The 14282-nt window shown below is 41.3% G+C and overlaps 1 protein-coding gene across 21 annotated transcripts in view; it reads left to right on the top strand.

Annotated features, from left to right (window-relative positions):
• Positions 1–14282, top strand: part of LRCH3 (leucine rich repeats and calponin homology domain containing 3) — a 170977-nt gene that overhangs the window by 30023 nt on the left and 126672 nt on the right. The gene's annotated exons all lie outside the window — the stretch shown is intronic.

Genomic DNA, 14282 nt, shown 5'->3' with positions numbered 1-14282 from the left:
TAATGGATCATTTAGGTCTCGGGTGTGTATAAAAAGAACACCAGTACACTAGACCTTCTCAACTGCAACTAGACCTCTGCAAACATGCCTAAGATTCACCCAGAGACTAAAGTGTTGATTATCAGGAGGCTGAAGACCAGATCCACTGTTGATGTGGCAGACACCTTCAATGTGTCTCAGCGTCAAGTTCAGAGGATAAAAAAAAGATTTGAAGAGACTGGAGACGTTTTGGACAAGGCCAGGTCAGGCCGATCCCGCAAGACAACTGCTCGATAGGACCGTTTGTTGGCTCGAAAATCCAAGGCCAGCCCATTTTCCACTGCAGCAGAGCTCCACGAGACCTGTTCACCTGAAGTCCCTGTGTCAACCAGAACAGTTTGTCGGATTCTGTCTCGAAATGGCCTCCATGGTCGAATCAGTGCCCATAAGCAAGCACTAAACAAAAGACAATTGAAAAAACGTGTGGCATTTGCCAAGGGCCACAGCCTGCTAATAGGATGGACTCTGGAAAAGTGGCAGAAGGTGGATTTTTCAGATGAATCTTCTGTTGAATTTCACCACAGTCGCCGCAAATATTGCAGGAGACCTACTAGAACCCGCATGGAGCCGAGATTTACCCAGAAAACAGTGAAGTTTGGTGGAGGCAAAATCATGGTCTGGGGTTCCATCCAGTATGGGGGTGTGCAAGGGATCTGCAGGGTGGAAGGCAACATCAATAGTCTAAAATACCAAGAAATCTTAGCTACCTCTTATATTCCCAACCATAAAAAAGGCCAAATTTTGCAGTAGGATGGTGCTCCATCGCATACTTCCATCTCCACATCAAAGTTCTTTAAGACAAAGAAGATCAAGATGCTCCAGGATTGGCCAGCCCAGTCACCAGACATGAACATCATTGAGCATATGTGGTGTAGGATGAAAGATGAAGCATGGAAGACGAAACCAAAGAATATTGATGAACTCTGGGAGGCATGCAAGACTGTTTTCTTTTCTATTCCTGATGACTTCATCAATAAATTGTATGAATCCTTGCCAAACAGCATGGATGCTTTCCTTCAAGCCCATGGAAGTCATACAAGATATTACATTTTGGATCTCACAGCAGCACTACTTAATTTGCTGACATATTTTTGGATTTTCAGTAAAGTTGTTAAATTTCTGTATAGGCGACAAAACTTTTGTCTTGCCAAAATTTGACCTGTCTGTCTTGATTAAATGATAAATCTTTTTTTCAGTGAAACTAATTTATTTCAGTGCATTAAACATCATTTGGGAGGGCTTTAGCTTTTCATATGAGCTATTTCTAACACCAATTGATTAATTAAAAGTCAGGTTAATAGCAGGAGTTTCTACAAAATAGAGAAGCGACAAGACTTTTGTCAGGGACTGTATATTTATTTTAAATGGCGATTATTGCTATATTTTGTGTTACAAGGTATTTGCGCAGCAGTCTTTCAAATGCAATTTTTTGGGAAAAACGGTACTTTCATGAATTAAAAAAAAAAAATGAAACCATATTAATTGCTTTGTATAATGTGAAAGATGATGTTACACTGAATAAATAGATACCTAACATGTCATGCTTTGACATTAGGCACACTCGTGAAATGGCGACAAACTACGGTACCTAAAAAAATCTCCATGGATGGCAGGCTTATAAATTTTCCGTGAACGACGGTCTGTCAGGTTTTCTGATCGTGTGTACACATGTCCGTCAGACAAAAGTCCAAAGTACAAATGCGATTGCTCGGAACCAATGCTCACCAAGCACAACATTAGCAGAAGGTGCCCAAAGGGTGGTGCTAAATAGCTGAAAAGCCATGTAGTACGTCACTACATTCGTGTTGGCCGACAATTGTGTGCCGTTTGTATGCAAGACAAGTTCATGGCCAACGCCCTTCGGACAAAAGTCTGACATTTTGTCTGCATTAAATCCGATCATGTGTACAAGGCTTTACGAGGGTCTTGTGCTAGAATTATTGCTCTCACTCTAACATTCGCAGTGAAACTTCACATGTGTGGTGCGAAGGCCGTTTACATATTCGGTTGCAACCTATGTATGCGTTTGCTTCTGCGTGCGAGCACAAGGGGGCGGGGGCGCTATAAAAAAAAAAATATTTTTTTATTTTACTTTTACACACTGTCCCTTGTTTATGGCCCCTTTCACACGGATGGACCGTTCAGGTTCTCCTGACAATTTTTTTAGGCGGACCTGAACGGACGCTTCATGCAGGTCTATGGAGCGACGGATGTCAGCGGTGACCATGTCCGCTGACATTCAATCCAATCTGAGCAGAGACGGACCTGTCATCCGCTGGCTCAGCGGAGATCAACGGAGAGATCTGCTGAGCTGGCGGACTCCGCCTCCTGTGAATGAGGCCTTAATTTTATTTATTTTTTGTTTGATCACTTTTTTTTTTTTTTTACGATTACAAGAAATGTAAACATCCCTTGTAATAGGAATAAGGCATGACAGATCCTCTTTATGGAGACATCTAGGGTCAATGAGACCCCAGATATCTTCTCTACCCTAAAAAGCATGAGATCAAAAAAAATCGATCTCTGCTTTCCAGGAAAAAAAAATCTGGCGGTGTTTACAACTGCCAGTGCTGGAAGTAACGTCATGATTTCTTCCAGCCTCCCAGTGTCATAGAGATGGCCGGGGACCATCCAGTCCACAGCCAGCTCTATGGTAATCCTGTGCCGCCGCCGGATCTGTAGGATGGCTTTTAAATTACAGGTAATTGCAAGTTGAAAAAGATCTGAATGATGCCTGTAGCTGCAGGCATCATTCAGATATCACCGCTTCAACCCAAGGATGTCATATGACATCCTACAGATAGGAAGTTAACCGGTTCCTGACCAGCCACCACAGTTATACTGGGGCAGAATGGCTCCCCTGGGTGAGCCATTGTAGCTGTACGTTGGCCCTTTTAAGACGCTGTAGGAGGCGCGCGCCTGAAGCGTGTGCCCTGAGCCGATGCGAGTGCCCGGCTGGTGCGATAACCGCCGAGCACTGATCGCTGTATAATTGTCAATAGTCCCAAAAATGTGTCGGTGTCCAATTTGTCCGCTGCAATATAACAGTCCCGATGAAAATCGCAGATCACCGCCATTACTAGTAAAAAAAAAAAAATTAATAAAAATGCCATAAATCTATCCCATACTTTGTAGATGCTATAACTTTTGCGCAAACCAATCAATATACGCTTATTGCGTTTTTTGGGGGTTTTTTTTTTAACCAAAAATATGTAGATGAATACATATCGGCCTAAACTGAGGAAACTTTTTTTTTTTTTTTTTTTTTTTTTTTTTTCAAAATTGTCGCTCTTTTGTTTATAGCGCAAAAAATAAAGAGGTGATCAAATACCACCAAAAGAAATCTCTGTGGGGGGGGGGGGGAAAGGACGTCAATTTTGTTTGGATACAGTGTCGCACAACCTCGCAATTTTTCGTTAAAACAGTGTCGTATCGCATAAAATGGCCTGGTCATTGAGCAGCCAAATCTTCTGGGGCAGAAGTGGTTAAAGTATAACTAAAGGCAAAACTTTTTTTTTTTGTTAGTTTTGGATAGAGTGGAGAGGGATTAGAACACCTGTCAGGTGTTTATTGCTGCCTCTGCCCCCGTTGGGGACATTCACCCTCTCTATTTTTACTGTTTATCATCATCATTGATAGTCAGTCACTTCCTTTTTGGCTATAGATCAAGAAGTGACCTGGGGAGTCCCCAAGGAATTCCCTTAATTTTCAGGGATTTCCTCTCACTTCCTTTTTGGCTATAGATCAAGAAGTGACCTGGGGAGTCCCCAAGGAATTCCCTTAATTTTCAGGGATTTCCTCTCGCTTCCTTTTTGGCTATAGAACAAAATCTCCGTAATGGGACACAGATGGCGGGAAAAAAAAAAATCTGATGGGGGTTATAACCCTCTCTTGCTCTGTCAAATGAAGAAAAGGTTTTGCCTCCAGTTCTACTTTAATATTCCTCTGTCATCTTGGTCTCCCCTTTCTTCCCCCTATCTATAAAGATGTACCATGTGCTGACTATTTTATCTTTCCCAAATCATTTTCTAGGACAGCAGGGATCACCTCTCATGTGCTGTCCTTAAAGCATCATGGAAATTGAGTTATTAGATAACTAACTCTGTTTTCCCTAATTGTTTTACGGCAGACCATGAGGGCTAATCCTTGCTGTCCGGGAAGATTCATAGAAATTGAGATACCCGGAAACTTGGACCCATTTCACACTGATCCAGTTTACTTCTCCTGTGGTTTTCGTGTGGGTTAGCTGAGTTTTGCCATAGACTTCTTTTATGTCCCATGATTTTAGTGCGCTCCAGGGTTATGATCTTAAATCCAGCCAGGCTAATGCAGGCCATACATGGGTTGAATTACAAACTAATTTCTTTTGAAAATCAGAGCATTTCTGCATTTTGTGATCCGATTGTGCCACCATTGATTTAGAAATTTGACCAACCAAGCCTTCAATTTTACCTCATGTTGCTACAGAAAAGAATGTTCATGGCTTGGGAATCTTTTCTTTCTGGGAAATTTTCTTTTCTTGTGCTCGTGTGCATTTCTTTTTTGCATGATTATATTTCTCACACGATTCTCCCATCACTAATTAGAAAACAAAATATTTGATCGATCAATTATCTACTTGTTGTGCCACATCCTAAATTCGAGTTTAGAGCAAAAGAAGTTCCCCTAGCGGACTTTAAAGGCACATTTTTTAAGCAAATATTTTAAAAAAAGGTATGTAAAGTAGATAACAGTTTATTAGTTACAAAAAATAATCAAGTGAATCACATAGTTATAAAGTTAAAAACAAGGAATGCATTTCCATAAATATAGAAGTTGATACCAATACATGTGCACCCGACGCGTTTCGGAGTTACTTATGCCTCCTTCTTCAGGGGTGATTGTAGGGTTTGCAACAAGAATTTTCTATATGGGAAATAATATGTATAACATAGACATGATGAGTGCACAATAAAGGAACGTAAATACAAAATCTATAGTTGTATAAGTCTGTATACATACACATTCATTTCTCTGTTTACACTTACATTGGTATCTACGGATATAGGTTGTGCATTCCAGGACGAATTAAAAGAAACATAGATATGTTGACGTACTGCCCATCGGACACGCTCCCTGGTCGTGGTGTGTAGAACTTTAGTGAAGTATAACAGGAGTATTCACATAGCCACTGTCAAGGTGGAAGTAGAGACGTATAAATATATAGGGTGGTTTTATTCTTCCTTCCAGTAGGAAGAAAGGCCCAAGGTTAGCGGGCATATGACAGTTTAGATCTGAGGTCACACTGGGGCCAAATGTGTATCCTGTAAATCATGAAGATATATATATATGTAAGGATGTGCATACATATGAATAATTAAAGTAGTACATGGAGAATCCAAAAGCTGTATCCTACCTGGTCCGCCTACAATAATGGGGGGCAGTAGCTGGTGGTAAATATGGATCAGATGTAGTTCAGAAAGCTGGAGAATCAACATAGAAATGGGAAGTATATTAAAACCCTGGTTGGTGAGAGGGAGGGGGGGAGGGGGGAAGGGGGGGAAGAGAAAAGGGGGGGGGGGGGGCGGGGGGAAGGGGAAGGGGGGGGGAAGAGAAAAGGGGGGGGGGGGAGGAAAGAGGAGGGGGAGGGGGAGGAAGAGAAAGGAAAGGAAAAGGAAGGAAGGCAAGGAACAGAAAGTAGAAGAGGGGGAGGGGGGGGGGGCAGTTCGGAAAGGAGGGGGAGGGGAAAGAAGAGAGAGGGGGGAGGAGAGCAAGAGGAGGGAGGGGAAAGGGAAAAAGAGAGAGAGAAAATATAGTGGGTGAGAAAGCAGAAAAGAAAGATGTATGACATCCAGATAGCATAAATGACTAGTAATTTCAATGAGGAAGGATGGATCACCAAGCATATCATAAGAGAAGGGAAAGCCCCAGAACATAGTAGATAGCAGGTGAAGCAAATATAGTATGATAGGCAACAGACAGGGTTTACAACCAGTGACTTCAACATAGGGATCCATGTCAATAGGTAGGGGATAAGTTACTAACCAAGTGTCACAGCACCTCGCACCAAGAGCGTCCTGTCTGCAGCAGATGACGCCTGGTGTGGGCTGGAGCCGAATATATAAAGCCCTCCCCACCTATCAGCTGTTGATGGAGGAGATACAACAGCTGATTGTGGTGAGGGAGGGACGGATACACTAGGACTGGCCCCCCGGGTGGAGCGCGCGCCGCCAGGCATCCACAGCGCATGCGGACGCAGACGTCGTGAGGCGTGGCCACGCCCACTGCACCCGCCGGCACGTCTGGCTTCCCCACCGGACTGCGCATGTCCGTTGGGGTCGCAAGATGGAGGACAGATGATTCTGTACCTCACACAGCGCCACCATGAGTCCAAACTTCGCTCAGGCGGCTCTTTTCGTGCCGGGCGGATCACAGATCATAATGTGAAGCTAATAAGTAATAAGTCAAAGCATAAATTAATGCAACTGAACAGGGGAAAAATAGTATCACATCTTTTGCTATCACAGGGAAGCAGGGCCGATAGGCAGTGCGATACGGGTTGGGAGTGAAACCCGATGGAGGAAAACATTTCAAACATGACAAAGTAGTAATTATGTACAGATATTAAAAGTACAATTCGAGGGCAAGTTATACAGATAGAATGATATCAGGTTATATGCATATAGTCCAGAAATCAATAACCTGCCCCCCATTATTGTAGGCGGACCAGGTAGGATACAGCTTTTGGATTCTCCATGTACTACTTTAATTATTCATATGTATGCACATCCTTACATATATATATATCTTCATGATTTACAGGATACACATTTGGCCCCAGTGTGACCTCAGATCTAAACTGTCATATGCCCGCTAACCTTGGGCCTTTCTTCCTACTGGAAGGAAGAATAAAACCACCCTATATATTTATACGTCTCTACTTCCACCTTGACAGTGGCTATGTGAATACTCCTGTTATACTTCACTAAAGTTCTACACACCACGACCAGGGAGCGTGTCCGATGGGCAGTACGTCAACATATCTATGTTTCTTTTAATTCGTCCTGGAATGCACAACCTATATCCGTAGATACCAATGTAAGTGTAAACAGAGAAATGAATGTGTATGTATACAGACTTATACAACTATAGATTTTGTATTTACGTTCCTTTATTGTGCACTCATCATGTCTATGTTATACATATTATTTCCCATATAGAAAATTCTTGTTGCAAACCCTACAATCACCCCTGAAGAAGGAGGCATAAGTAACTCCGAAACGCGTCGGGTGCACATGTATTGGTATCAACTTCTATATTTATGGAAATGCATTCCTTGTTTTTAACTTTATAACTATGTGATTCACTTGATTATTTTTTGTAACTAATAAACTGTTATCTACTTTACATACCTTTTTTTAAAATATTTGCTTAAAAAATGTCACTAATTAGAAAATTGTTAACTTTTCAAAAAATTTCCAATATGCCAAATCGCTCAAATTCGATGGCTGCACGAAAATTGCCTTTTGCTGCTGCCCACTGATGGTGCAAAATTCAAACAAAAATTCTTAGGTAAGATTCTCAAAAGAAAATTATTTTGGAATTCGACCCATGTATGGCCAGCCTTATAGTGTATTTTTCTAGTGTAATTTTTTTTTTCTCTTTAAATTTGACTTTTTAATTAATATTATGAATTTAAATGAATAGGAATTTATTGTTGGCACCTTTTAGCGCAAGAAAAGCTCAAGCAAAATACATCCCTTTAAATCTGATGTAGGTCTTCAAACTGGTCCATTGCACGTCTGTTATGGTAAAAATCCTGCGTGAAGCATTTTTGATGAGTTAAAAAACGCACCTCCCTATTGGAAATGCAGCAAGAACACATCCGTGTTATCTTTTTGATGCCGTCTTTGAGTTGCACAACCTATGAAAAACACACCTTAAGCACTGTAAAATCGCATGCATTTTCGGCGCCATTATCATCACCTCTTTTGCTATGGGCCAAATGCTGATAACCCTATTTTAAATTATTGGCAGCCGAAAATTCAGTGCATCTCTATAAAAAGGCAAGAAAATACGTAAATGTGTGTTTATACTTGTTTAGGTAATTGGCAATGTTTTGCTAATTTTTCATATGCATTTTTAGCATAGAAATGTACATATACAGCCTTTGCTTCCTGCACAGTATTTCTGCTTTACTGTTCCTCCCAGAATAAAAATCAAGTGAACATGATATAGTTCCTAAATGGTTGATATTTTTTCTCAAATTAGAGACAGAGTAATGACACCAATCCGTTGAGAGCTCCCTCTAGTTGTTAATCTAAAAAGATTTCTATTTAATAGAATAGAGAAAAAAATTCTGCCTTTTTGTTCCTTAGGCCGGCCATTCTATTGAGCAGGAACCGGTTGAGATTCAAACGGTGTGTGAGCAGGCTGAATGTACCAAGTAATCGATCAACTTTGGTACCACCAGCCTGCCGGATTTACTTGCGATTATCGCTAGTGGCTGCTATAGCAATGATCACGGTCTTCTCCCAGCTGGGACGACTTCCCCTGCCCTCCCTCTGGGAGAATAAGGTCTCAGCAGGAAGGATTCCCCCATTAATACTGTGTTGGTGGGGGAATCGTGCAAATTTCATTCACACCGTGTATGGCCTGCCTTATAGAGTTTCTAATTGCAGTGTACATAAGATGTTTATAAAACCTGTAGTGCTAGTGCCTATGAGAGATTCTCGCGGTATTCGCTTTGTCACATTCACATATTTCTTGCCTCATGTCATTCCCAGCTATTTTTGTAGTGCACTGTGTGCTGGCATTACTCATCGACAAGCTTTGTACACTGTATTTGTGTTTTTTTTCTTAAAGTAACTGCTGAGTTTGCTTTCATGCATATGAGCATGCACCAGCCTTATGACTTTAAATATCTGGCAAACCTTAAAATCAAGTCCTATGTGTTTTAAGTGGCGTGCCTGTTCTATCATCTTCGTCTTATTTGTTTGATCTGTAGATGAAGGCTGTCGCAGAGAATGCTGGGAAGTGTTTGCAGTATTTGGCACAGTCTGTTTCCGTGCTAAGAAAAGCTAAATATAAATCACAGATGCTGTTGCTCCTCTTGTAACTGCATAGATTTTAGAATCATGGAGGTCATGGAGCTGCTTTACTATTTTTCTCCCAAGCCAGGTACAGGCAGTCCCCGAGTTATGACTCCTACTTACGAATTGCCTCAAATGCTGGCCACTTGTGCTCCACGCTGGTCCTGGATACCTCCAGACACATCCCATACTGCAGTACTACACGTACTGCATGGCCAGAAGAGCCCCAGATAACATAACAAGCACCCAGGACATCCCACATCCATGCACAGGCGGACGTTTCACGTACGAATGCAGTGTTCCGACCTGAAGTTACCCTTACCAATGCAGTGTTCCGACCGGAAGTTACCCTTACCAATGCAGTGTTCCAACTTACGAACAACTTCAACGTCGGGGACTTCCTGTAGCTTCTGTAGTACATGCTTGAGTGTTTTGGATAGGAAAGAAAGCTTACTCTGAGGTCTTTGAGATGCTTTTGAGATTTATATCATATTGTGGCTAAACTAAAAAAAAAAAAATAATGTGTGTACAGGAGCAAAGTTCAGTGAAACCTGAATTATTTGTAAGTTCTTTGACTTGATATGCAGGTTAAGCAATGGGAAGCGTAATCCTGCAGTAATTCTTGTTGGTTGGTGGATGACAGGCACTGAACAACAGAACCCTGCCCACTTCGGAGTCTCTACCTTTCCCTATGATCCTAAAACCTGCTGTAAAATGTATACAGATAATTCCCTATTTTTTTTAATAAAGTTTTGATTTAATTTGATTTCCCTTGCACCGGGAAGAGTATCTGTACACGTGTGCTGCATCATGGGAGTGCTCATTTGTGGTGGGTATGTGTCTTGCTTACTGGTAAATGTCTACACAGTCAGTTGAAGGTGTAGTTGACCCCACTAACATTTAGAAAATCAACAGTTCTTAAATCGTAAAATTTCAAACTAAATTCTTCTAGTGTATAACCAGCTTAAGACCTTACCACTCTCCTTTTTGTATAGTGCATTGAAGATATGTCACCAGGAGCCATTTTCCATCTGGAGAAATTGCTGATGCTTGGTTGCAGAACTGGGAAGAGACAAGATACAAGGCAATAAGGGGCATGCTTATTGGATAAAGGGTGAAAAATGCACTTTGAAGCCCAATTCCTGGAAAATGTAAAAAAAAAAAACTCACTCTTGTAGTGCCATTTTTGCAAAGTCTTTCTTATTGTTGAATCATGAACGCTGATCTTACCTGAGGCAAGTGAGGCCTGCAGTTCTTTAGATATTGTTCTTGGTTGTTTTATGATCTCCTGGATGAGTCGTCGTCATGCTCTTGGAGTCATTTTTGTAGGCCGGCCACTCCTGGGAAGGTTCACCACTGTTCCAAGTTATCTCCATTTGTGGATAATTGCTCTCCCCGTGGTTCACTGGAGTTCCAAAGCCTTAGAAATGGCTTGGAAACCCTTCCTAGACCGATACATGTCCATTACTTTGTTTCTAATCTGTTCTTATATTTTTTTAGATTGTGGCATGATGTGTGGCTTTTTGTGATCTGCTTCACTTTGTCAGACCGCTTCTATTTATGTGATTTCTTGATTTAACAGGTCTGGCAGTAATCGGGCCTGGGTGTGGCAAGTGAAATTTAACTCGGCTTTCTAAAAAATTGTGATTAATCACAGCTCATTCATGATTCAGCATGGGAGGGGGCAATTACTTTTTCACATAGGGCCAGGCAGGTTTGAACAGCTTTTTTCCCTTAATAAAATTTTAAAACGGCATCTTGGATTTACGCGGGTTATCTTTTGTGTATTATTAATTTGTTTGATCTGAATCATTTAAGTGTGAGAAATATGCAAAAAAATAAAAAATCAGGAAGGGGACAAATACTTTTTCACACAACTGTATAACTATAGGCAAAATTTTTTTTTTTTTTTACTTTTGGAAAGAGTGGAGAGGGATTAAAATGCTTGTCGGTTTTTATTGCGTTCTGTGCCCCCATTAAGGAGATTCACCCTCTCTATTTGTCCTGTTTACCATTATCATTGAAAGTAAAAGAAAATCCCAAATCTTTCAATGGGGACACTAATTCTGGGTACCTGGGGGTCCCCAAGGAATTCCCTTAATTTGTAGGGATTTCTTCTCCCTTCCTGTTTGGAATGGAATTTTTTTTTTCATTTTGGATAGAACAAGGGAGGGTTATAACCCTTCAGGATTTACTTCCTCTTTTAAAAACAAATGAACAAAGGTTCTAAAAAAAATTTAATTCTTTGACTTGAGTTTCAGCTTTAAGAAAAGGGAATTTATTTACAGAACTACATTTATTTGTGGTATATAAATTGCTTCAGGAGGAGGCGATTTTTTTTTTTTTTTTTTTTTTTTTGGGTGGGGTGGGGGGGGGGGAGAGATTATCTCTTTACATGGTGATGTAACCAAACCACACTGTAAATTAAGATCTGTGGGTATTGGCTAGCAGCCATCTTCCTGTACTGTATTTGTAGCATTATTCCCTCCAAGAAGCCCAGAGTGTTTCCTAGGGTTCTTTATTTCCTGAGAAACATCACTCGTGCTGGAGAGTGCTGTCTTAGTTGAAATCACCTTCCTAGTACTCCTACAGTGGTAATCTTGTGCTGTGGACCCGTCTTAGGCAATAGTGCCGACTACGCCTGTCCTTTCCACTATCCCCCTGCATTCATAGAATCTGTACTATAGTTTCCATCAGTGAAAAGTGCATGGTTGGAGGAATGAATGAAAATCATTATCTGTATTAACCCCCGCAGCACCGGAAAATTACCACAGCTGGGGTATGGGGGTGGGAGTTTGGAGCAGAGGACTTCAGATTTCAAGACAGCAACCACCAGCACAAGGGACAGTTCTCATTGAATGTAAGTACTGTCCATTGTGCGGGTTAAAAAAAAAAATACAATTAGGCCTTAATCCCTTCGCTACATTCAAAGGGGAAAAGATACTGTGCCGTTTTGTAATATAAAATGTCTTTTTTTTTTTTTTTTTTCTTTAATTATCTTGTAGTTTAAAAAAAAAAAAAAAAAAAAAAAAACAAAATCAGAAAAAAATAGAAGAACCAAAATAAATATATCAAAACCCAAAACAAAAATGTATTGTGTTTATCAGCCCTTATGTGGTAACTGCATTGGTTTTCTTTCAGGCATTTTCCATTTTTTACTTGGGGATCCTGTAATTAAGATTCCTTGTATTTATTTTATTTCAGTTACTTATATAGTGTTGTCAATTTACGCAGCGCTTTACATATACATTGTACATTTACATCAGTATTTATGTCCTCTTTGTGGAGGAGCATCTTTATCACCCTTGAACAGAATTACAATACCCTCTTCTCTCCACTTTTCTATAACCTAGAGTAGATGGCAGTGGCAGCTGGTGCTCCATTTTTTTGGAGGTGTGCGCCGCAAACAGACTTCCTCGGCGGCTTCACCCTGTGTCTCTTCCTCAGCACCCAATACCATCGCTTCTCCTCTCGGTCAATCTGGCTTGTACACCTGCTTGCTGATTGGCTGGGAGGAGACTAAGGTAGAAAATAGCAAATTTGAATTAGCTGTTGTCATACAAGTGGGTGGGCTCTGGGCGCAGTGCTCTGTGCCCCGAACCCACCCTTTTTTAAGCCAATTAGAGCCTTAGGCTCTAATCGTGTGCTTAAAAAAAAAAAAAAAAAAAAAAAAACCCTATTGAAATCCATGCGTCTGGTGCCCTTTATGGATGGGCCGCCAATGGATTCTGTAGCTCCTACGTTTGGAGTTATGTAACTAGTAAGAGACCGAATGGGTAAAGTGACAGGGCTACGGACTCACTTATACTCCCCTTTGCTGCACCCCCCATCACTCAATCATCAGGGTGGAACCAGAAATCTGGCAGAGGCAAGAAGGGTAGATAAGATCCTGTTCTGGGCAGAACGTCACATTGCAGCCTTATTTGTCCTGTACATCCCAGGGTTAGACAACTGGCAGATATGTTAACTCAGTCAGCAGCATCTGGACCCAGGAGAGTGGTCACTACACCCAGAGGTTTTTCAGGACCTGTTACTGGTGGGGTGTTGGATCTTCACCTCTTAGATTTCAAGGTTCAACAGCAAACTAGACAGGTTTGTTTCCAGGGATTTCCAGGGATTCTCTAGCGGAAGCAATAGATGCTCTGTGGGATTAGTACGCCCTGGTGATTCTCTTTTTTTCTCCAGGCAGGCGGTGGATATTGTATGTATTGATGGGACATCTCTGAATCCGTGATTCCTATGATCTAATATCTAGGAAGGCTACTTTCTGCAAGGTGTATCATTAGATGTGGATTTAGTCTCTGGGCTATCAGCCTCGAAGTTTCTCTGTTGGGCGAATCCTCTTCTTCCTGCAGCTTGGTTTGGGGCAGCGCTTGGCTCTCAGGACTAATAAAATTATTGCAAACTTTCCATTTTTCTGCACAGAGCAGCCCCAAGCCCCCCTGAGTGCCAACCACAGCATGCCGTTTGCTATGTGGGCACTCGTGCAGGCTTGCTCCCAAACCGCCTCTGTGTGTGTGTCCCACACTCCCTCCTCACTTGCCCATCATTCAAGCTTATGTTCTCAAGGATCAAGTTTCCACCCTTTGCTGTCCAGGTGCATTCTTCTAGGCCTGTGTGTGCTTCTTGGGCTTTTTGGCAGCAGGGCAACTTTGTATCAGATTTACAAGGCTTCTACCTAGTCTTCAGTTCACACACTGTATTGAAGTTCTATCAGGTGGATGTTTTGAACCTCATTTGATGCCAGGTAAGTTCCTTCAGGCCTCTTTGAGCTGCAGGCAGTCCACGTCATACTGTTTTTTTTCTTTGGACCTGTTAGCTCTTGACTGCTGTGTCCCCATCTTTCAGGTACATTGCTTTTTAACCTCCCAAAATGTAAAGGCTTCCTGCATCCCTCAATGGACTCAAAAAAAAGGGAATTTTACCATGAGTACAAAAATCCTATTTTTCTTTATAGGTTCAGGTATAATTCTCAAGATTTGTGACAGATTTTCCCAAGCCTAGCATCTGGGGAAAAAAAAAGGTTTCCTCATAAACAATCTGGTTTCTGACTATGCTTGACACTTGGCACACAAGGAAGTTGGAGTATATGTTGTAACTGCTAACTGTTTACTTTGAGACATGTAAAACAAGTAATAATTTCTTTTTAAATATCTTTTCTTTTTTTTTTTT

Source organism: Aquarana catesbeiana, linkage group LG04 (assembly GCF_042186555.1).
Source record: "Aquarana catesbeiana isolate 2022-GZ linkage group LG04, ASM4218655v1, whole genome shotgun sequence".
NCBI lineage: Eukaryota > Metazoa > Chordata > Amphibia > Anura > Ranidae > Aquarana > Aquarana catesbeiana.
This window is presented reverse-complemented; position numbering and strand designations above follow the sequence as displayed.